The 22,190-nt window shown below is 47.8% G+C and overlaps 1 protein-coding gene across 8 annotated transcripts in view; it reads left to right on the plus strand.

The window, feature by feature from the left end:
• The window catches only part of BCL11A (BCL11 transcription factor A), a 97,664-nt gene that overhangs the window by 52,449 nt on the left and 23,025 nt on the right, over positions 1–22,190 (plus strand). The window contains exon 1 of one of the 8 annotated variants that reach the window (XM_064494472.1): positions 12,510–12,548. The exons of 6 other annotated variants lie outside the window; for them this stretch is intronic. The gene's annotated coding sequence lies outside the window, so the exon portion shown is untranslated. Of the gene's footprint in view, positions 1–12,509; positions 12,549–19,435; positions 21,355–22,190 lie in introns of those variants that run through there. One more of the 8 variants, XM_064494471.1, reaches the window with a different exon arrangement.

The following is a 22,190-nucleotide window of genomic DNA, read 5'->3' on the forward strand; positions in this document are numbered from 1 at the left end:
TCACCTGTACCCCTCCCCCTCCCCACCTGGGCTGGACTTGGGGAGTTTCATGCTCAGGACTGCCTCTCTAAACACAGCCCCTCTGCTGCCCCAGGTGCTGCCCTAGACCTGTCTGGGCCTCTGGGTTTTCCATCCCGGGCAGAGAAGCAGGGCTGTGGGAGTCCCAGCCCTCAGTGCCCTGGGCAGAGCCCTGACACGCAACGGCTCTGGCAAGCAGCCTGAGGCAGGCCTGGGCAGAGGACAGAAAGGAGGAGAAGGTGCGAGGGGAGCTGCCGCAGACCAGACGAGAGACAAAAGCCAGCTCGAGAGCCAGCCGCCTGGCGGTGGGGGTGCCTCGGGCGGTGAGGGGTGCCCGGGGAGGGCTGGCCCGGGCTGGCCTGCCTGGGAGGAGTCAGGTCGGCGCCCGCTCCCTCAGAGTCTTAGTCTTGCTGGAGGCCGGCCAGCTGCTGCAGTGGGTGTGGGGCAGTAAACGCAGGGTCTTGGAGTCTAGAAGGTTATGCGCTGGGAGGAGGAGAAGAAAGAGAACTGAGATGGCAGAGCACCAGACAGCTGCGGCTCTGCCCCTCCCACCACACAGTGCGGCCCAGGTGTGGCCCCCAGAGCTGTTTCACGGCAGCCACTCCCCTCAAGGCTGAGCGGTTTTCTTCACTGCAATCCATAGTGTGGTCCTGGGGGTCTCCTAGTCCCTGGAGCTAGTGGGTAGGTGCAGGGTGCTTGGCAGACATTGTAATTGAGAAGGCAGCCCTTGGAAACGCTGCAGAGCCAGGTACATCAGACTGCCTTCACCTGCTGGCTGGGTGACTTGAAACAAGTCGGCCCAACCCCGTTGAACCTCAGGCTCCTTACCTGTAAAATGGGGCTATTTACCTTTCCTTTTCACTGGGAAGAAATGTTTTGCTTGACTCCCACTCACCCAGAGGTGTCATAGAATGTGTGTCTTCTCCCAGAGCTGTTTCTCCAAAAGGCATCAGGCATGGTGGTCTTTGGACTTGAGCCTCTGGGTTGTGGGCTGAAAGGGTGGCAGGGGAAGAGGTGTGCCTGGGCCCCCGGAGGCCCACCGAAGGGTGCTGTCTGCCAACCTTGTCCCACACTTGTGGCTGGCCTGGACTCTGCCTGGCTGCCCGGGACTCCCCCTGGCCGCCCCAGGCTCCGTGCCCGGACATAGTCCTCCAGCTCATTGGCTTGGGCCCAAAGATGGGGAAAGATGATGGCTGCCCTAGGAACCTGAGTTACCAGAGGTTTGCCTCCCAGATGGGGTTTCCACTGTGGCATCCTTCCCTTTCGATGCCCATGTGCAGGGAGAGTCAGAGGAAGGGAAAACGGGGAAGAGCCGCTGCCCCTGCCTCACACCCCTCACCCTGTGTGCTTCCTGTTCCATTCGAGAAATGAAGTTTCTCTGTGAGTAGGACAATCGTCTGAGGTTGATCAAGGTTTATGGGTGATTCAAATATATGTATAAGATACATATTTCTTAGTACATAAATTCAGGAGGCTTCCCTTAGTGACAGGGAATTAGCAGCCTGGCAAACAATGGGGTGAGTCCAGGCTGACCTTGGACCTGCAGGTGACGGCAGAAGCTGATGGCCAGAGGCTCCTGGCTTCCTTTTTCCTTATCAGCCTGCTTCCCTCTCTTTCCTGATTGTGCATGTTGGTGAGTAGCTGGGTAGATCAGATCACCCCTGTTCACTTCTCTTTAGCACACTAAATCCATTTGCCATTAAAATTTGAAAAACAAATGCCAAGCGCCAGAGGGAGCTGTGTTATGAATGCCCCAGGCCACTTCTAGGAAGGAAAGTGGGTTTGGGGTAGCCCGGTGCTTTGTGGTGCCTTCCTGGTGCCGGCATGATGCCACTCTTGGAGCTGTCACCTCCCCACCTCCTCCATGCACACCCTGCAACCCTGGGGGGACCCCTGCATCCAGCCCAGCCTGGGTGTGCATCTTGCATGCTTGGTCGGCACTGATAGGGGTCACTGGTGGGGAGGAGTTCTTGGAGCACACTGCCGCGAGTCCTCTGAGCTGTCTCTGAGGCTGTGCCCAGCCCGCAGTGTCCAGGGCCTCTTCTGCCAGGGCCCTGCTGATTATCACCCTGGGCATTATCTGCACTCACCACCTCTGTGCCCAGGGCTGTGGTGTCCCCCTTGGAGAACCACACACCCATCTACCCAGAGGCCCTTCTTGCTTAATAGTCTGACCCAATCCCCCACCACCACTTCCAGGGACTTTTGAGTCACCCCAGCCATGCTCAAAGCTGGGTCCTTCCCCCGAAGACCAGACCCACTGCCCTGGGGGCCCCCAGTCCCCTGCCTCCTTGGGCCCGCTGTCATCTTGGCAACACCCAGAGCTGTGTTCGTTCTTGTGGTGGCCCTTGGCTGATGAAGTGGTTTCATTTAGGACCATGCAGAGGACCCTTTTGAGAATTTCTGTGTTGGACCATTGTCCTGTCATTGGCAAAGAGAAAAATGGAACAAAAGAGGCCACAGTACTCTCAGGGAAATGCGTGCCTGAGATAAGTGGCAGCACAGAGAAGAGGAATAGAAGGCTGGTCTGGACAGCCTTCAGAGGAAGGGCAGTTTGTTAAATTTCTGTGTAACCTGCAAAGTGCTACTCAGTGGGGGCTGTTATTATTATTATCATCATCATCATGGACGTTATCATCACCATGAGAGGATATGGCGATGAGGTAGGTGGTAACCGTAAGCACTGATTGAGTTTCCAGCTAATTTCCTGATTTTAGAGGCCATGAACTTGTCTACCTAGAACATTCCAATTCAACTCAAAAGCTGAGGTTTGAGTCTAGACTTCAGAGCTCTTTGATATTTCCCTGGCTTACTAAATTGAGGGCTAGCTTCTAGGGTGTGACTTGAAGACAGCTTGTATGTCCTTGAATACTTGTGGTCCATATTGTGAAAAAATCTGAATTTATCAGAGAGCAGTGAAAAGGTGATACTTCATTTTACAAAATTTTTTTTTTCCTTCACTTTACAAAAGGATCCTCAGCGGTATTCCTTTTCCATAGAATGTTTGACTAGCTCAGTAAGTGTTTACAGGTCATTAACTGCTCCTCGGAAGGACTTTGGTAGAGAAAAGGAAGCCTGCAAGAAGATAGACTCAGAGCTCTAGCTTAGAGGATGCCAGTTAAAGAGAATTCAAATCTGTTGGCTGACAGGTGTCTGCTAAGCGCTCCGTGCGTCCAGTGCTGGGAGAGAAGTAGGGAGCATGCTTCCTTCCTCTGAGACTGGTAGTCTCGTGAAGTAATTGGGAAGACAGTGTCGTGAAGACAGAAATTAAGTGCTAAGTTGTGTTCACTCATCTCTTACGATTTATTGGTGGGAAAATGGGCTGTGCTTTACAAAAAAAATCAGTTTACGTACTGCTTTTCGGGAATACTGCTGTGGTGCACGCACGGTGAGGGAGATCTGAGGAAAGAGTTGGCCTAAGACTCCTTCAGGGAGCTCTGAGAGAGTTTATGATGGAATGCAGAGGGTTGGCTGTCCTGGAATTTAATTCTATGTGATCAGTGTTTGCCTCCCAGAAATGGCCCAGGTCCCTGATGGATGCCAGGAGAGAGACGTCTGCAAGGCAAGAGGGTTGTACAGGAGGGAGAGGTGTACTCATCAGACTTCCAGGAGGGGTAACTAGCTCGAGTCTGTGTCTCATGCTAGCGGCAAAGTGGAGGATGGACAACATCCTTCTCTCTTCCTGCTCTCCCGCGGGCTGCTGCTCTGAGCTCACTTCTGCCGGGTGTCAGAGCTGACCAGAGGACAGTGGCAGACCTGGCATCAGAGGGTCAGCATCAGCTCTGTCTCTGCTGGGAAATACTTTCCAAAAGCTCCTGGTTGTGGCCTGGACACTTGGCTCAGTGGGCTAGCCACTTGCTCCTCAAGTAGCTGACACCTCTGGGATGGTCAGCTCTCACTCTGGCCCCCGTCTGTGGCAGCCTGCCCCACCTCACCAGGCAAGGCATCCTGTAAATGGGTTTATTGGACTTCCATTGTATAGGTCCTAGTTTGTTTACCCAGTAAATCCTAGTATTCTGGGATTTCACGAGCAAGTCCTTAATTCCCCTAATCCATTTCCTCTGTATATGCAGCTTTCAATCATCCTCCTTCTTGTTATCCTAAAAGCCTTCATCATGAATTTTCACATGTGAGAGTGGCCCTGGTCCCCTCCTCTTTAGCTTGTTTTCCCATTTTCTGGCAATCTTTCCCAGATTTGTAGATTGTTTCTTAGGTGTTTTCAAAAATGTTCTAAGAGGGGGGAGGGTATAGCTCAATTGGTAGAGCGCATGCTTAGCGTGCACGAGGTCTTGGGTTCAATTCCCACTACCTCCACTAAGTAAGTAAGTAAATAAATAAATAAATCTAATTACCTCCCCCCTCAAAAAATAAAATAAAATAAAATTTAAAAAAAAATTTCAAGAAAAAGAAAATATCCTTAAAATTTAGAGTCTCTCAGAGAAAGGGCAGTGCTGTTTAGAGCCTGGAGTTGCAGGTTGCCTTCAGTGTGCAGTCTCTGCTTTAGGTTCCCATGATCGTAGGGGGCTTGGGCTGGGGGAGGAGATTGAATTGCCTGTTTTTGAGCAGGAAGGGAATTGGAATTTGCCAAATGTCTTTTATGTAAAGGTACTTTTGGGAAACCCCAAACTCTCAAACCACAGGGATCATAATAACTTCTGCACCCCAACCTGGAGTACAACCTGACTGCCTCCACTGGCCAAACCAGACTTGTTTCTAGGGGGTTCCCCCTGAGTTACTGATGGAGCCTACATACCATCCCTGTGATAAGAAAGGAAGCTAGGCAGGACTTGGGAGTTACCCAGAGTGATATGGCTGAAAAGAGCCACACGGCTGGGTCTGTGCCCCTGGCGTGCACAAGTGTGAGCAGGCTGCTGCCTGCAGCGCGGTCTCAGCACTGGCCGGGAAGGAGCCCTGGCATCCACTCTTAGCTGTAACCCACCACGTCAGCACAGCTTTAAAAGTTGGTCTGGAGCAAGCCAACAGTTGCTTTTATCAAAGGCCCCGGGGAAGGGTTTGGCCTCTGATTAGGGTGGGGGTGAGGGCGGGGTGGGAGAGGAGTGGTAGATCTCTGGGTCTATGGTTGTTCGCTCAGGTGGCCTCCTTCAAGAGGCTCTCTTGTCGGTGGAGAATTCGATTTTATTGCTCAATGGGAATAGAACAGTTTGTATGTCATGCAGGTGGACTAGATCATTCTTCCCAAAATTGTAAAGGACGTGAGGGCTCCCTGTCTGCACTCTCCCCTCCTCCTCACCATGCATCCGTTTTTCATCTATCTGCCCATCCATCAGTCATATACAGGTGCCTATCAGCACAGTAGCTTGGAGTCTGCAGTCCCAATTGCTCTCTTTCCCCCAGCCTCATGCTCCTTTCCTCTGTTCTCTTGTTCTCTGCCTCTTTCCTTTTCTACTGATCCCAGCTTACTCTTGGGAAAGGGGCTGATGACCTCATTGCTGCTGAGGTGTGACTTAATAAATACCAGGAGGCATGTGTTTTATTCCATGATAAAATGTACGCATTTACTCTGTTCTAAGTACTCTACAAATATTAAGTCATTTTACTTTCATAACAACCCTATGAGGTGGATATTGTTATTATTCCCATTTTACAGATGAAACAATTTTTAAATTCTAGCTGGAGAAATAAAGCTTGGTGGTGATACATTAGGAGTGAGCCAGGAGTATTTGTCATCACAGAACCAGTGTGTCTCTCCCCTCGTTTGGCTTTGCCAATCAGAGACTAGGTGATTGGAATGAATGCTCTTCTTCCTCTACAATATTTCATCTCCACCAGCCCTGGGCCATTTCTACTCTCTCCTCCCTGTGCTCCCATCTCTGAAAAAATGGCACAAGATTTAAGAGACATTAGAGAATTAAAGATAATTTATTCCCACATCCGTGTTTACTGTGAGGTGACGACACCTGGCACGGTCACCCGGGCAGGTGGTGGCAGTGCACAAATGAGAAGCCGGGACTCCCAGCTCCCAGCCTCACGTCTCCCCACGCTCCCGCACCACTCACCACCCTGTCAGCGCCATCTTCTTCCCTGCCTCACGCTTCCTCAGTCTGTGGAGATCTCTTGTCCCAGGAGTAAGGAGCTGTTCAAGTGTCTTTAGTAATGTAGGTGCACCTCAGTCACGGGGCTTCACTTTCTCTGTCTGTTTGTTGCCAGCAGCAGTCTCTGTCCTGGTTTCTTCAGCTTTTTCCCCTGGAGTGTTGTCTTTCTATTTAAGGTGGCAGTCCCCACTTTTGTCCCCTTTCCCTCCACTCCCCATGTCTTCCTTGAGCCTGCTTCTGCCACCACCTGGGGCCACTGCAGGTCCGGTCCCCAGGCTCCAGCTCCTCCATGGATCCTTCTGCTTCCTGTTCTCGGGTTGTCCGCCAGCACAGCTGTGTCATAGCCAGTGAGGGGGAGGGAGGGTGGAGGACGGGGCTCTGCATGTCTTCCCTGGATTCTCTGCTGTCCACATCAGTGGGCAGCAGCTGGGGGGCCCCTCGGAGGAGGGCCTTGATGTTGTCTTACTTCCCAAGGCCTCTTGGCAAGGTGAACGTATCTCCAGGACCCTTGGCTGCTGTGCAACTACACAGCTAATGGGGGAGGCCCACACCCGCTTCTCCGACCTAGGGAGGCTCTTAGGTCTCACAACACCACATGTAAGAGTTACCCCTGACTCCAGAGGGCTCTCAGTCCAAATGAATGCCCGTTGTAAAAGACGTTTTAGAGTCACTTCCCATCACTTCATTAGAATAGTAGTGAGGTTTCTGCTTGGAATAAGGTGACATTTGCTAATTGAGCCAAACAGATGCCTGGGATACAGCCTTTGGAGCTGAACTGCTCAGGGAGTGAGGTGGAAGTGGGGCAGGCTGTAGGGTGACAAAACGGGGGCTCCCTGGACTCTCAAACTCAAAGCCTTTACTTTGTTCTCAAAACTTGGGTTGCTCTAGATATTTACTGAAGAGTAATGAAGACTTGCATTCATACAAACACATATACACAAATGTTCATTGTAGTATCGTTTGTAATAGGCACAAAGTGGTAACAACCCAGATGCCAATCAGTAAGTGAATGGAAAAACATAGTACAGCCATACAATGGAATGTTCAATATAAGAATGAGATAGTAATACACGTAACCACATGGAGGAATCTCAAAATCATTCTGCTCAGGGAAAGAAAATAAGAAAAAGTTGAATGCTATATGATTCCACTTACATGAGATTCTAGAAAAATCAGAACTGTAGTGGTAGGAAGTCAATCAGTGATTAAAAGCGGTCAGAGGATTAGGGGAGGAGACTGACTGCAAAGAGGCATGAGGAAACTTTTTTCTTTTCTTTCCTTTTTTTCTTTTTGTGGTGGAGGCACTGGAGGTTGAACCCAGGACCTCCTGGATGCTAAGCATGTGCTCTGCCAGTGAGCTATACCCTACCCCCCACTTCACCGAGGAAACTTTTTTGAGTGAAGGAAATGTCCTGTATCTGATTTTGGTGGAGGCTGTGCAACTGTATACAATTAGCAAAATTCATCAAACTGTACGCTTAAAATGAGTGATTTTATTGTATGTAAATTATGCCTCAATAAAGCTAAAAAATAAAAAGCAACAACTTGATTTGGACCATCATGGAAGACTGTCTGTTTATCTCTAGCCTTTAGCTGTTTGCGTCTTCTCAGGACTCCAGACGTCTTTGATGGGGCACCAAAGTACATTTCAGGGAACTCAGAATGCTCTTTGGATTCTGAGGAGATTTCCTAGAAGTTGGTAATGAGTGTGAGAGAGGCAGAAGCAGACTGAGATGATGTCTTCCTCCACGAGCAGAGCACATGCACTTGTGTGAGAAATGCGTGAGCACTTTCGAGCGTGTGAGGCAAGAGACAGTAAGGGGAGGGGATTTATTTCATAGAATTCCAGAGGGCTTTAAAAGATAAAAGGGGAGAACATGCCCGAGTCAGTCTTACTCACTGATATATCTTCTCCTTGGGTGGAGATCCCAACTGTCTGACTGTCTGGTGAATTCCTGTAAAGTGAGAGTTTTTGTTTTTAACATCTGTCTTCCTCTCCAAGTTGTCTCTCATTCATTCTCCAAGGTAGCCAGCATACACCTGATATCTGGACTTTCCCCGTTCACTTGGGAGACTTGTGGGGAGTGCCTTTTCTAAACCCAGCTCGGTTTTAAGGCTATGTAGATTTGAGTCCTTACGTGGAAAACCTCTGTGCGTGTGTAGTGTTCAGTCGCACCTGGCCACACGGTCTGACTCCAGGTCTTGGCTCTTGTGGAGAGAGGGTGCCCTGGGTGCTTTGATATGAACAGTCAGCCCAGCCTGGAGAATTGCAGGCAGCATTTCAAGTAATAGTACATTAGCTGCTGCCTCCGTTTTTGTGGGGACTTCTCTTTACCACACCCAGTAGATAAAGTGGCCAAGAACGTCTATGTTTACTGCTTTCTGGCATCAAAGCAAAGCCCTTTTGGGTGGTGCTGGAATCAAAAGAGTATTAAAAACATGTTTTTTAGAGCTTAGCATTTTGCATTCAGGATGGGCTCCTGCTCGGTCTAACTTCTTTGCTGCTGACCAAGGTTGAAATAGAGCTAGAGGGTTGTACAACCTTTAAAGTCAGGTTTCCCATAAAGAAGATGTTATTTTTTGGTAACTGACAGCCAGGCTCAGTCGACCTGGCACACACTCTGGTGGGCAGATGTACTTCACTTCTGCTCTTCTTAGGGTGTGGGGTGGCTGTTTAAAGAGGGTGGATATTAATGCTAATCTTTGTGTAGCATAACAGGTTACTACCATTTGCCCTTTTTTATCTGGAAGTTCAAGCAGATATCAGAAGGGAACTGTTTGTGGCTACAGAGATGGTTAAAATCGCCATTATGAACAGAAATGATACTTGGGAAAAAAACTTTCCTTTTAAGAAGGCAAATCAGTCATTTAACCATAACTATTTGTTGAGTTCCTGGGATATACATATATCATATATCACATGCTATGCTGGGTCCTTTGAAATAAAATAAATAGAAGACAGCATCCCTGCATTTAAGAAGCACATTGGGAAGATGTGGAATTAAGTGGAGGCATGGAGAGGTAACCAGTGATGTAAGGACTGGGCATGAGCCCAGGGTGGTACAGGAAACGAGTGGTCCTTGAGGTTGGGGAAGGAAGAGATTGATTCTTTGTGCTAAGGTGACTAGTAGAACTTTAGCTGGGCCTTGAAGTATGAACAGGATTCCAGGAAGTCAGAGAGGAAGAGGAAAAGCCTGAAAGGACATGGGAATGGAAGGGGTTTTTCTTGAGCATTTTCCTTGGTGAGTAAAGGGAGCTAAGCCTGGAGCAGAAATTCAGGGTGGGATTGTGGAGCTCAGGAATGGCGGCTAAAGATGTCAGACCATAGCCTGTAGACCATGGGAGGCTGTCAGTGTTCTGAGCACAGGACAAAGGCAACATTCTAGGACAATATCAACTGAGGACTCTGTCCAGAGAAAGGATGAGGCGGGTTGCTGGAATTCTCTCTGTAGCGTCCTTCGTGTAGAGTTCTTCCCTTTGACAGATACTTTCTAGAGGATGGAGTGGTTGACTGCAGGGTTTTCACAAGCAGAATGGAACCAAACATTGCAGGAGACTAGCAAATTAGTCTGTTATTAATGTAGAGTCGTGGAAGGTTTTTATCTCACCCACATTATGAATGGGAAGCGGACAGGAATGAAGTTTGGAATCAGGAGGCTCTTGGGTTCCACAAAGGACCATTGTCCCTCTCCTCCAGACCATCCATGTGGGGAATTGTTCAGGACCTGGTTAGTTTTTCGTGATGGTCTTTATCATTAAAATGGTGTGTGATGAAACAAGGCAGGCACCAAAATTCATATCCTTATGAACTCTCTATAATAGCACCCTCCTACTTTGGGGATTTTTAAAGCTAGTCTGAATTTGAATAAACTTTTCTGGATGATGTAAGAGGAGAGTGGATAAAAGGAGTAGATAGGCATTTGGGGAGGGGGCAGGGAGGAGGACTAGGGCTCATGAGATTAGCCAGGGAGGCACAGAAAGTCAAAAGGAAAACAGAGGCCCTAGTGAACCCAGGATATTCTAGAGGAGAACTAGCCCCTGTTAGGGTTTGAAATGGTCAGAATATCTTTTCAGCCTCCTTCATGGTACTGTCTTCTCTAGCCAGAATTTTCTTTTGAGACAGGTGGTTGGTCACTCGGCGTACAGCATGGCTTCTTGTCCCGAACAAGCAGGAGGCCATTTGAGCAGCAGGCAGGGCAGCTGTGTGTTCCCTGCAAAAGAGTAACAGCTTCTAGGAGACTTGGTGGCTTTGGGGAAGAGCTCACAGTGGCAGAAATTCATTAGAAAGTAGGATAGAACTGACTTCCAAAAAACTGGCATGATGTGGATCTGGATGTGCTGTGGGCCACATGACAGAAAGGAAATGGAATGAGAAATGGTGTGACTGACAAGGAGCTTTTGGCCAGCTCCCCAAAGTGAATGTAGTTAGGTATTGCCACTTTATCTTCCTCAAACTCTCTAAACACCAGTTTCATTGGAGTCCAAGACATCCTTTACAAACCTTTTGGTCACCTGTTGTTTATGACCAACAGCAATTTCTTCTATTTCTTTCTTTGAGGATAATTTTGGGTGGTGTGGACTTCAGGCTGTTTTTGATCTCTGGCTATTGGTTTGAAAATATTTTTTGTTATTATTTTCACATCAGCCAAAGCTAGAAAGTTTCACTGAATCCCTCCTGCAATGTGTTTCCTTTCACTGGAGAAGCGAACTATTTACAGCCATAACAGGGTTTACACTGAATTGTATAAGTGATACTGACTTCTGTGTCAGCAAAAAACGAAACAAAAACTGATCATAGATGACATTACCTAAATGACAGTCCCTACGTGTGTCCTTTCTTTCACATTTGCTGTAATCCTGTTATGGCATTGTCCTATTACCTCAAGTACTGTCATCTTTAAATGCTGTCAAATCGTAACTGGATTGCCAAGGACAGAGAAGAGGAATCAGGGAGAAGTCAATGGCGTTTCCCGACACACTGCAGAGATGGGCTTCTTCCCTCTCTCGCAGGTTGAATTCTTGGAGAAATTGTTCAGTTTAAATGATGACTCAGGTGTCTTTTACAGGCTTTGATGAAATAGCCAAGTTTACTCCTCATGTTCCTAGAAGGAAAGAAAGAAATGTTCTCTTTTAACAGCCAATGAGACAGACTCTCCCAGGGTAATGCTAATGTTTCTGCATAGTGAGAATGTGCTGTAAGTATCGTTATTGTGTTTTTAATACCAGGTCAAAAGTAACAGCAGAGAGAGGGCTCTAGCTAAGGGTTTAACATTCAGTTGATCTTGATGACGTTTCCTCAGATTGCTTACGGGACTCCATTTTAGAGATGGGAAAACTGAGTCATAGACTCCTAGAGGTAGACGTCAATGGAAGCTGGAGTCAGAAACATTCTTATCTTGTGTTTATGCCATATGTCCATGTTCCTCTCGTATGTTTAGACCAAATTCTCTTATCCAGATTTCTCATAAAGCGTTCATAAATTTCTAGTCTTCACTTTTCTGCAGCTTTCTTAGGTAGACCAGTTGATGGGGAAATTACTGCATTGGAATTAAGCCTCTTGCTTTTTGCATTCCGTTGCTTATAAATCAGGGAGTGAGAAAATGGTTACTTTGAATGCCTTTATTAAGGCAGGTTTGGCTGCCAGAGAATAGGGCTAAACTGAAGGGAATGGGCTAAGACGTCTTTTTCATGCCTTTTTTTTTTCCACTTTGGGTTTTATAACGGTGTAATTTAGTTTCTCCTTAATCTGATTCTGTATTCATTTTTAAATATATAATGTTGATTAGTATGTTCTATTATTTATAGCCCTCCAGAAGGATCCCAAGGGAAGATAATCTCCATTTGAGAAGATGTTTTCTCAATTTCTATACAGATGATGAATAAGTCACTGCCCACTGCACGCCATCTCCCCAGCCCCCACTGAGTTTTCTTCTTACTCTCTGTGTATGGCGTTGTGGGCTGCAGACACCCGAAAACCTGACTGGAGGTGCAACATGGGATGTGCTGACATTAACTTAACATTAGGCAAAAGGACTGCCTAATTGACTTGCAAAATATAGGTTAGGGAGTTTTATGGGATACCAAATTATTTTACTCTTTCTCTGATTAAAAACAAAATATTATATTAAGTAGATCATTATGTGGGGAAAAGGTTATAACTTCATACCCTTAGAGGTATAGCCTGGCTTTCCCCCTCCTGGCCGTTGGCAGAGGCCCAGGACCAGGGACGGATCGGAGGCTGGCAATGCCCTGTTCACAGAACTCTGCAATGTCTGAATAGTTAAGTAAGATTTATGGGAGGGGCGTTTCCCTGAGCTTTGAATTTCCTGAGTCCTTTTGATTCTGATAGAATAGTAATCTTAAAATTAAATATTAATTTGTTTTGATTTCATTTCTGTTAACAGGGAAAGGGGCGAAGACATGAAAGGAGCAATGCTGGGCCAGGTTTGAGAGGCAGGGGACCATCTCAGGCTGCCCGTGAGTGGCGTTCACAGTGGCGTTGAATAGAAATGCCGCTCCGTGAAGGGGTGTGGTCATTTTGAGTCTATGGGCTACTTCTCTGTCATACCATGATGCCTTGGTCAACCATCTAATGCTGTAAAGTTCTTCCTGAAAGAAAGTCCAGACACAGTCCTGATGTTGGGTTGGGCCTTTCATGTGTCTGATAATGATCTACCAGCTAATCTATCATACTGCCCATTTCTCTGCAAAATGTGTGTGTGTGAGAGCACCCACACGAGCGTGCATGTGTAGTCTAAGCATAGGTTTCTTGAATTTCTCACTTACTTCAGTATTTTACTACACATATGTCCCTAAAGTGGACTCTCAGCATTTGGCCACTGTGTTCTCTCTCATCGTGTGGGAGGAAGGCACGGTGCCCAAATTGGAGGTGGGGCGAGGCAGGCTGGTAGAGCTGTGATTGGTGTCTTTGTTTGATGTGTGGGAGAGAGCACGAGTCACAAGGCGTTCTCTGCAAATGAGCCATGGTCCGCCTGCAGAGCAGTGACCTTGAAAGCCCCAGGACCAACCTCCCCAGGATGTCTTGACCTGCGGGCCTTTCAGTCAAGTCCATTTCAGAATGGAGAACAGCTTGGCACTATCCACTCCTCTTGACCTACTGACAGAACAATGCTGTTAGAAACTTTGAGTAGATATGGAAACAGATCCCTAAATATACAAAACAGATCTTATGTGTGTGTGTGTGTGTGTGTGGTGGGGGGCAGGGGGTGGTGAGGAGAGGGAAGGAGAGAACCAGAGCAGAAGTTGGAGAAAGAGAATAGGGGAAAGAAATACTAAAATGTGCAGTCTCATTCCCCAGCTCTCCTGTTGAATTTGAGGATCTGATGTAGCAATATGTGTTTCCAAGAGAAAACAAAGTCATCTGTTGGGCACAGGGGTTTGTCTGGGGGGAGGGGGCCTGGAATTGCTGTGTAACCTTAGGGAAACACTTGCCCTCTCTGGGTTGAGCTCAGCCCATTGTTCACAGAGGGCACTGCTGATATTTATAGACCATGTTTGACAGTCCCGAGTGAAAGACAACTTCACTTCTCACCTCAGAAGAGCAAACGTTGTTTCTCATATCTAGGTTGCTGGGACAGCTTCCTCAGAACCTAATATGGCGGCAGCTTTGTGACGTTGGATGGAGGGTTTTTCTTTTCAAATGACTTGATTTGTTTTTGACACTTTTCACATTATTCCCCAGGTCTAGGTTTTTTCTTAATTTTTCCTCACAGGCAGAATCTAAATGATTCTGGTGGTTGTTGGTGGTGTTTTTCAGTTAACTTAAAGGCACCGAGGGCTTTCCTGGGACTGGTGTCTGGAGGCCGATGACCCAGCTGACAGCAGCAGGATGTTGGGGAGCATGGACCCCCAGTGGGGTTAGCATGGGGGGGGGGCCCTGTGGCCTTGGGATTCTTGCTGGGGTTCCCTCGCTCCACCCTGCCTGGTTGCTGCGACTTCAGCTCATTCTGGGTTTGTGTGAAGGCATCAGTCTGGCCTATGGCATCCTACCGCGTTCCATCCCATTGCATTTCACAAGTCAGCTGCAAGGCCAGGCTCCCATTACCCCCAGCCTCCTGCATTTGTGTGCAAGGACCAAAAGTAAGAATGGGGTCTACTTAGGGGATTGGGCTTTGGCCTGAGACCAGTCCACATGGGAACTCTGGTGGCAACAGATAGCTGTTCTTCCAGGGCTGGCCCTTGGTGGTGGTGGTGAGGGTGTGCAAATAATTTTTATGTTTTTATATTTAAATATGGGTTTCTTTTTTGGCCAAGTCTTAAGTAAGTGCCACAGAGAATTTCTTTTTGGCTTGAACTTGATGAAATTTGGATGAACTTGTTGAAATAAACACAGGTTTACACACACACACGCCCCCTTCTGCCCCAGCACATATCCCATAACGAGCTATTCCTAAGTGAGACTTCCTAAAGTTCTTACTTTGCATGGCGATAAGGGCAGAAGACCTCAGCCCCACATGCATTTTGGTTTGAGTTGTTAACCTTTCCTTCCTTCCTCTTCCTTTTTTCTTCCCCTACAAGATCCTCCTTCTCTTAAGAAAAAACAGATGCGCCATGCTGGAAGTATAGACTTGACCTCCACCTCACCAGGTGCAGCTGCTGACCAGCAAAGTAGAATAGGAAATATTGGGGGGGGGGAGGATGTAGTTTCTGTTCCACAATCACTGCTGTTTCAATAAAAAGCAACCTGGTTTATCTATAAAACCTACTTCCCTTTCTGGTGAGTGTGACTGTTTTGAATGGCAGAGGACTCTGTTGGAGAAGAAAAGGGAGGGAGGTAAGAGAAGGGAGATGTAGAGAGGACGAAAAGAGGAGAGACAGGTGGAAAGCAGGAGAAAAATGGGAAGAGAGAAGGAAGGAGGGATCAGGGGAAAGAAGAGTGACATTTGAGCTATTTTCAGCTGGAGTGAATGCAGATTTCATCAGGCTTGCTGGCGGTGGGAAAACAGGCTGTGTGGACAGTCACCTTGCCCGTAACTTCCTGCGAAGTGGCCTTGGTGACTGAATTTTTCTGACACTGTCATAGTTTGGACAACCCTGCCAGCTCCTGGAAGGAGAGCCCTACAACTGTCACAGGCGAAGCATCAAAAGCACGCACTGTCGATAGTGATCTGCATTTGCAGAAACTCTGAGGGCTTTCTAATTAACGGAGGAGATCCAAATTAGAGTAAAGCTGTTCGACAAGCCCCCTCACACGCGCTAAGTGTCACGGCGCAGATAATCATTACATCTAACAAGCGCCTGATTTTTAACAGAAGCTATGAGGTGAATTCGCTTATAATGGTTCAGTTTCAAGGGGAAAAAAAGCTCCCCCTGCCCTAAAAAAAGAAGGAAGAAAGGTCAACAAGAAGAAAAGAAAATAGGGAAAAAATGGGAAAAATTGGGGGAAAGAGATGAAAAGAGATTTTCACACTAGCGCTTTTGGCAAATGCTCAGGCCCCCCATCCCTGAATTCTTGGCTTCGTCGCTTGCCGGAACATTCAGATACATCTTCTGTTTTAGATTTTCCTTACTGTAATCTGTGCCAGCTCGTTCACTTGGTGTTTCCCGGAGACAAGCCTCCTCTGTGCGTTATTTCTGACCATTGCAGCATTCCACAGGGTCTGAGTTGTTGAAAGCAGTGACCCAAACCGTGACAACTTGAATATTACAATCAAAGCATGTGACATAGACAACAGTTGATTTGGAGAAACCGACTAGGGGCTGAAGAGGACCACAGCTGTCCCCGGGGACTTGCCTGAGATTCCTCGGGGTCTGTCTGAGCTCAGGCCTCCTGACCCCGTCCAGGGCTCTGTGCACAGGGCAGGGGAATTTAAGTCCTGGCTTGAGGCATTGATTTAAACCAGCTTTCAAAGCCCTGAGGGGAGCCAGTCATTTGCGTGTCTTCTTTTCTGGGTCCCCCGTCAAAACCATCTCTCTACATGGGATGCACATCAGAGGAGGAGGGGCTTTAAACTTGGAGGGTTGGCCGACATTGTTCAGGAAGTGCAGTATGAGGAGCAGCACTTCTCTTGTTCCCGTTGATTCTCCCCAAACCACCTACACGATCCTTGCAGTTATTCATGGGAAATAAAATAATATAAATCGTGCTGCCTGATTCTTCTCAAACAGTTCACAAAGTAATCACAGGCTGAAGTGCAGGTTTTCTTGCCATGCCTTTATCAGTAAATCAGATTTTGAGCATTTATCAGCAAAAGTTAGATTTAAGCATCATTCCTGTAATGTTTGAAAGGAAGAAGATTTGTTTCGGTGGGGATGCTGCCAATCAGTGATCTTCCAGCTTGACTCTGCTATCAATTATTGCTGCAATTATTTGTCTAGTTGGATATTTAAAATGTCATCAGAAAGAGATGATTACATATTCCAGAAAGCGAGGCACTGTATAATCAGATGAACTGAATCCAGTTAAATGTAGTGTGGTACCAACCTGTCCTTCAAAGTAGAATTCTTGAGCTACCACCGAAGCAGCAGCCTTCTGCCCGGTTTTCAGGAAGCTGATCTTAACCTTGGGATGCAGCGTGCTGCCAGGGTCGGGTGATACTCAATTATGGGAAACTTTCCAAGTCTGAAAATGGAATTGCTCCTTCAGATACATGAGAAGTGCATTTTGGTTATCTCATTCAATTCATCTGCAAATCTATAAATAAGAAGTCCCTCTATTCTTCTTGCTTCCTGTGGATTTAAATGCCAAATCCTGATTTGTGGCAAAGTTGTCACATGCCCCTTTTCCCACTCTCTGCCTGGTGCCCAGGATCTAAGCAGTGGCAGTAGAAATTACAACTGTTTGGAAGCCAAGAAAAAGCTCCATTTCTCACTTTTCTCCAATTCCGGATATTCTCGGCCCTGCTCCATCCATCAGCCTTCTCCCCACACACCTCCTCCACCACACACCCTCCTTCTGTCCTCACCACCAACAGGAAACAAATACAGCTCCAAATTTTCTTTTTTTTTTTTTTTACGGAGGAAAAGAAACCACAACCTGAACAAATAACAAAAAAGCTCCAACCAAACTAAACTCTCTACTTAGAATGATTCCAAATGTTCTAAACTTAAAGAAATCCCCCCTTGACAGGTCTGCCCTCCTCTCTGGATGTCAGGAGTACCCCTGAGGGACGGGATGGTAGATCTGAAAGTGATAGCAAGTCCTCAGCTGGAAAACAGTCCATCCCCATTTTTTTTTTTATTATTTTGACACCAAGATTAGAACCAACTAGAGGTTCTGGAAATGTTTTCTTTATCTAGATGGGTTTCATGGGTTCAAGAATTTTCTACGGGGCTTTTCCCAGTTCTATTCCCAAAGAACTCTTATGCTGAGCTCTTATGATTCCAGAACTCCGTGGTATTCAGAAGGCTCTCCCAGCATAACATAAAAATTTTTGAGGAGGGGAGAATCTGTTAGAAAATTAATCTTATCTGTTGGGGTGGAGGAGGAAGAACTTTTGTAACATAGGAGCCCTAGGTTGTATGTGCCCGAGCGTGTGGCAGAAAGATGTAGGGGCTGGAGCAACCAAAAAAATGACTTAAAAAAGATCACCACCCATTGAAAAGGAGAAGAAATATTGCCTCTGCTGCAGTCATCCCTTGTCACCGTTGTCCCTCTCCTTCAGTGGCCGTGCTAAGTTTCTTCACCTTGCGTGGGTTTCCCTGCCAGGCCCTGCAGCTTGGGGTGACCTGGGTCAACTGACCACACTGTCCTATTAAGGGGCAGAAATTGCTTTGAGCCTTGAAAACAGGTTATAGCTTTTGGTGAGTGAGGTGAAGTGTGTGATGATCACAAAACCGAGGTGTGAAGGGCCAGGTTTGGCTCTTGGGAGACAGAGGGGGGGGCCCAGAGTTCTGAATGTTTTTGCTTTTCCTGGAATCCCTGCCTCATTTCTGTTTTCAGAGTGTACGTATTTCTCTCCTCACATCCTCCTGCACGTCCCAAGCAGCGGCAGGGGCCTGGGCTTGGGCTGGGGCCTGGGCCTCTGGCTGGGCAGCGACATGCCAGTCATTCAGCTGGGAAGCCCTGTTCTGGAAGGCTTCACACTGTCTCTTCTCTGGGCCTCCACCGGGCCGTGCCAGGGTCTGGTGCAGCTTGGGGGACGAGGTGTGGGCTGCTGCAGGCATTTTCCTGCATCAGAGGCAGGGAGATAGATGAGGTCACCCAACCAGCCTTCCACGCACCTTCCGTGGCTAGCTTCCTAGCCTTATTTTTAAGCCTTTTAATGGAGCAAAACTATATGTTCTAAGTAGGTTTATTTGAACTGAAGGACTTCACACTGTTCTTTCTCTCAGGACAGAAAGATGGGGGTGTAGGTGGGGGATGAGAATAGAGGAAAGTGTGGGAGATTACTTTAAAAAAAAAAGGAGAGAGAGAGAGGAAAGGGACCCAGACTAGGTAATTGGGACCAATTCATGAGAAGACTTAAGGAAATTTGACATCTATTGTAACTCTTCTAACTGTGTAATTACACAGTGTTTGGAAAGTGAATTATTAACCTGATTGTCCATAACGACCATTGAATAAATATACAATCACAGGTTGTCAAAATTGTACAGTGAACCGATGGGCCAGCAGCCACTTTCAAGGGGCTGTAATCATCTCCTGGGTCAAGGCTAACCTGGAGGCACCTTGGTTAGTGAATCATTTACAAGAGAGACCTCAGTGACTCCGGGAAGGGAAAGCTCCCCTGGTCACTGCCGGGTCCATGGCAGCTCCTTCCAGCCAGGTCATTTAGAATTGCCCTCGAGGAAGAAAAGTCCACTGAACAGCACTTGATTTACGAGTATTGATGGAGGGGCCCTTTGCCCAGAATGGTGCTGGGTGATGAGAGGTGGACAGTACGGTGTTGGTTCTCGAAAGGCTTGGACTTTAGTTGGGGACCCAGTGGTGGTGGTCACATGGAGCCCTGGACCCAAATGTAGTGTAAGGCTGGGGACAGAGAGTGGGACATCTTTCCCCATCCCAGCCTTTGTCTAACCTGGGGCCTTGCTGCCCCCGGCCCCCTGAGCTTCCTTGCCTCCGCTCTGGGTGCAGGGGGCGGGCATCTCGGTGGGGCCTCCTCCGGGGAAGTCCGCAGCCCGCTCCACGCTGGAGGAGCCGCAGTGTCAGCCAAGAGCCGCAGGCCATAAATGCAAAGTATGGTTTAACAAAAGCAGCTTTTGAGTGAGAAAGCTGAGTGGAGTTGTCCCAACCTGTCAACTTCAGATTTCTTTCCTCCTCCCCATAAATCAAAAAACGGTTGGTGGAAGGGAGGGACAGAAGCGTTTCATTTTCAGATTTTGTAAGAAAATAAAATCAAATCAAAAGAACCTGTCCCACGCTGATACCTTACACGCCAGGTTTGAGCCTGAGGCAAATTTTTGTGGCCATGTAATAAGCCTCTTTAAAATGGTGACAGACCCTTGACTCTTTGCCTTGAATTACATTGATAAAAGACATTTTATTGCGTTAGTGCTGGGGCAGGAGTACAGGATGGTTCTTGCCTGGTCGGCCTCTTTGAAACCACTTCAGCCCTGCTGTCCACACACCCCACCGCCTGACAAGGTTGGAGTGTGATGGTGGTGGAGATCTGTGGGCTGCTGACAGAAGGAGCTTTCTGCCCAGCAGTTGAAAGTTGAGGCTCTGAAAGCAAAAGGATTTCAGCCTGAGGGGCTTATTAGGGAGAGGGGAGCATCTCTGTTCCTGGTGGACCTGAGGGACCTTGACCTGGGTGGCTCTGGGTCGGTCTCACGGCTGGGACTGCATGGAAATAGAGTGTCACTGGTAACTCATTTCCCAGGCAGCCTTAGATTCAGAACAGGAAACGACCCTGGGGACTCCCCTGTAGTGTGGGGGCCTCCTTGATGCCTATGTAGAGGGGAAAGGGGATTATGGCCCCCATGCCCAGAGAGGCCAGGGCTCCACCAGCTGACACAGTGGACCTGCCCAGAGGGTGGAAAGGATGGTGCGTTCTTGGTTTGAGGTGCTTGGAGGTGTCTGATAACTTTGGGTATTACCCCCATTGAATCCACAGAATTAGTAAACCTGAGAACAGCCAGCAGCACCCACACTGTGGCTGGACTGGGGCCTCATGAATGACTGCAGATTATACATGTGGGCATCTCTCTCTCCCTCTTTCTCTCTCTCTCTTGTTAATTCAGGAAATTCTTTCCAGGTTGGTCAGCGGGATAAATGAAGGATTCAAAATTGGGTAAAATGTCAGGAAAATAACTCTGAAGCCAAGAAAATAGGCCTCCAGTAAATAGGCTGTGCCTGCCTCTCCTTTGTTGTGTGGGGCTCTGTCAGAGAGGTTAGGGTCGAGGCAGGAGCTCAGAGGAGGAAGGTGCTGAGGGACTGAGCAGACGGCAGCAGAAGTTGGAGGAGCCTGTGGGCGGGCAGAGGCCTGTTTCTGAAAGAAGAACTTGCTGCTGTGGGACGAGGCCTGGCCTCGCAGCCCCAGAGCTCTCCTTGATTCAATCTCACCTCAGGCGAGAGGGCAGCCTAGTTTTGTTCCTGAAGAAATGTCAGAGCCTGACCTGCTAGACCATTTTTTTTTTTTAAGTTTGTAGAGCTTTGAAGCCTTAAATTAGTTCTCATAATTTCCGAGCAGTTCTGTATTAACCATAAGACATAATAGGTTTTAATTCTGGAAAATGGCCAGTTCTGGTTCTAAGAATCTGTTGGCCAAGATGGTCACAGAGTGTTAGGCCTGTAGCGTGCGCCTCCCCTGCTTCTCCGGACGCTCACACGTCACTTTATAGTCCCAGGAAGGCAAGTGGTTACCTATAAGCTGCTGTAGGACTATGCCCAGACACTCTGCCTCAGCCCACCTGGAGGGCTTCCAAGGTGAGCGGTGAGGAGGGCAAAGCTTGGTCCCCAAGAAGGTGGGCAGGACTCTGAGTTCCAGCCCTGCCCTCACTACCTGCTGCAGGATGCCTCTGAGATCTTCCATCACCTGGGCAGGTGAAGAGAACACCTTCCCTCATCCCACAGGGTGACTGGGAGTCAGAATGTGAGGAGAAGGCTTTGGGAAGAAGATAAAGTCCTTCACGGGCCGGGATGTAGTTTCTTAAGAAGGACCAGTCTTGGAGGCCTAACAGGGCCTTCCTGGGGATACCCATACTTCTGGGCCGTTTTCCTTTGAAGGGCTGCACACAGCAGTCCAAAAACTTGTTCCAGCTCTCTGGGCCTGCTCACATCTACTAACCACGCCTCTCCCATCCAGCAGCACCACTGCCCGCACCCCACCGACTTCCTCCTTCGCAAGGCCCTGGAACGCCTGAAAACATTAGGGGTCTTCTTGTAAGTGCCAAGCTTGGTTTTCTTAAGCCTATTCTGTTATTTTCTTGAGACTGATGAAAATGGTGATATGGGGGCATAAATTACGTTTGTTGTGAGTTGACAGATAAAAAGGCTCGGGGTGGCCTCTTCAGAGTAATTTGGGAGTTGCATGTTCTGCTTGCTTTGATAGAGAAGTCCTTCTCTGCCCTGGCTGGTGTTATCAGAATTAAACGTTTGCTGAGCAAATGGTCAGTCTCCTGGGGTCCACCTTTGCAGCTCAAATGCCTTTCTGCCCTCAGTTAAGATACTCATCCCACTCTCCTCCAGTCACTGAATCCTTAGATCGGGAGGAACTCAAGTGTAGTTGTCAAAGCTTTGCAGGTGTCTGGGGCTATGATCTCTCCATTCTTTCCTTCTTTTCTCCTTGGGGTAGGGAGGTGTGAGTGGGGCCTGTGAATACGTGTTCAGGACTTCAGTTTCTTTCATTCTTCACCCCTTCTTCTAACCACGGCGGGGGGGGGGGGTACTGCGGTTGAGCCCCATTTTAAGAAAGCCCAAGATACATCAAAATCTCATCAATGGAAACTGATAAATTAGAGGGTGATTTTTCACATTACAGAAAGATTGTTAACTTTTCAAAAGGTTTCCGCCACGGGGTTCCTTTAAATAGTGAGCTCCCCCACTGAATTTAAAGTGTTTGTTTACAGATCATTAACTACTTGACAGAGAGGTTGGGGAGGGGGGTGGAGGAAGAAGCACTTGAAAGGTAAAAGTGTTAGAAGCCCTGCCAGTTTTCGATGAGCCTGGAAGGGTGATGAAACATCCCTGAAATTACGTCCGTTAGCAAATGTGATTCA

Source organism: Camelus dromedarius, chromosome 15 (genome assembly GCF_036321535.1).
Source record: "Camelus dromedarius isolate mCamDro1 chromosome 15, mCamDro1.pat, whole genome shotgun sequence".
Classification (NCBI taxonomy): domain Eukaryota; kingdom Metazoa; phylum Chordata; class Mammalia; order Artiodactyla; family Camelidae; genus Camelus; species Camelus dromedarius.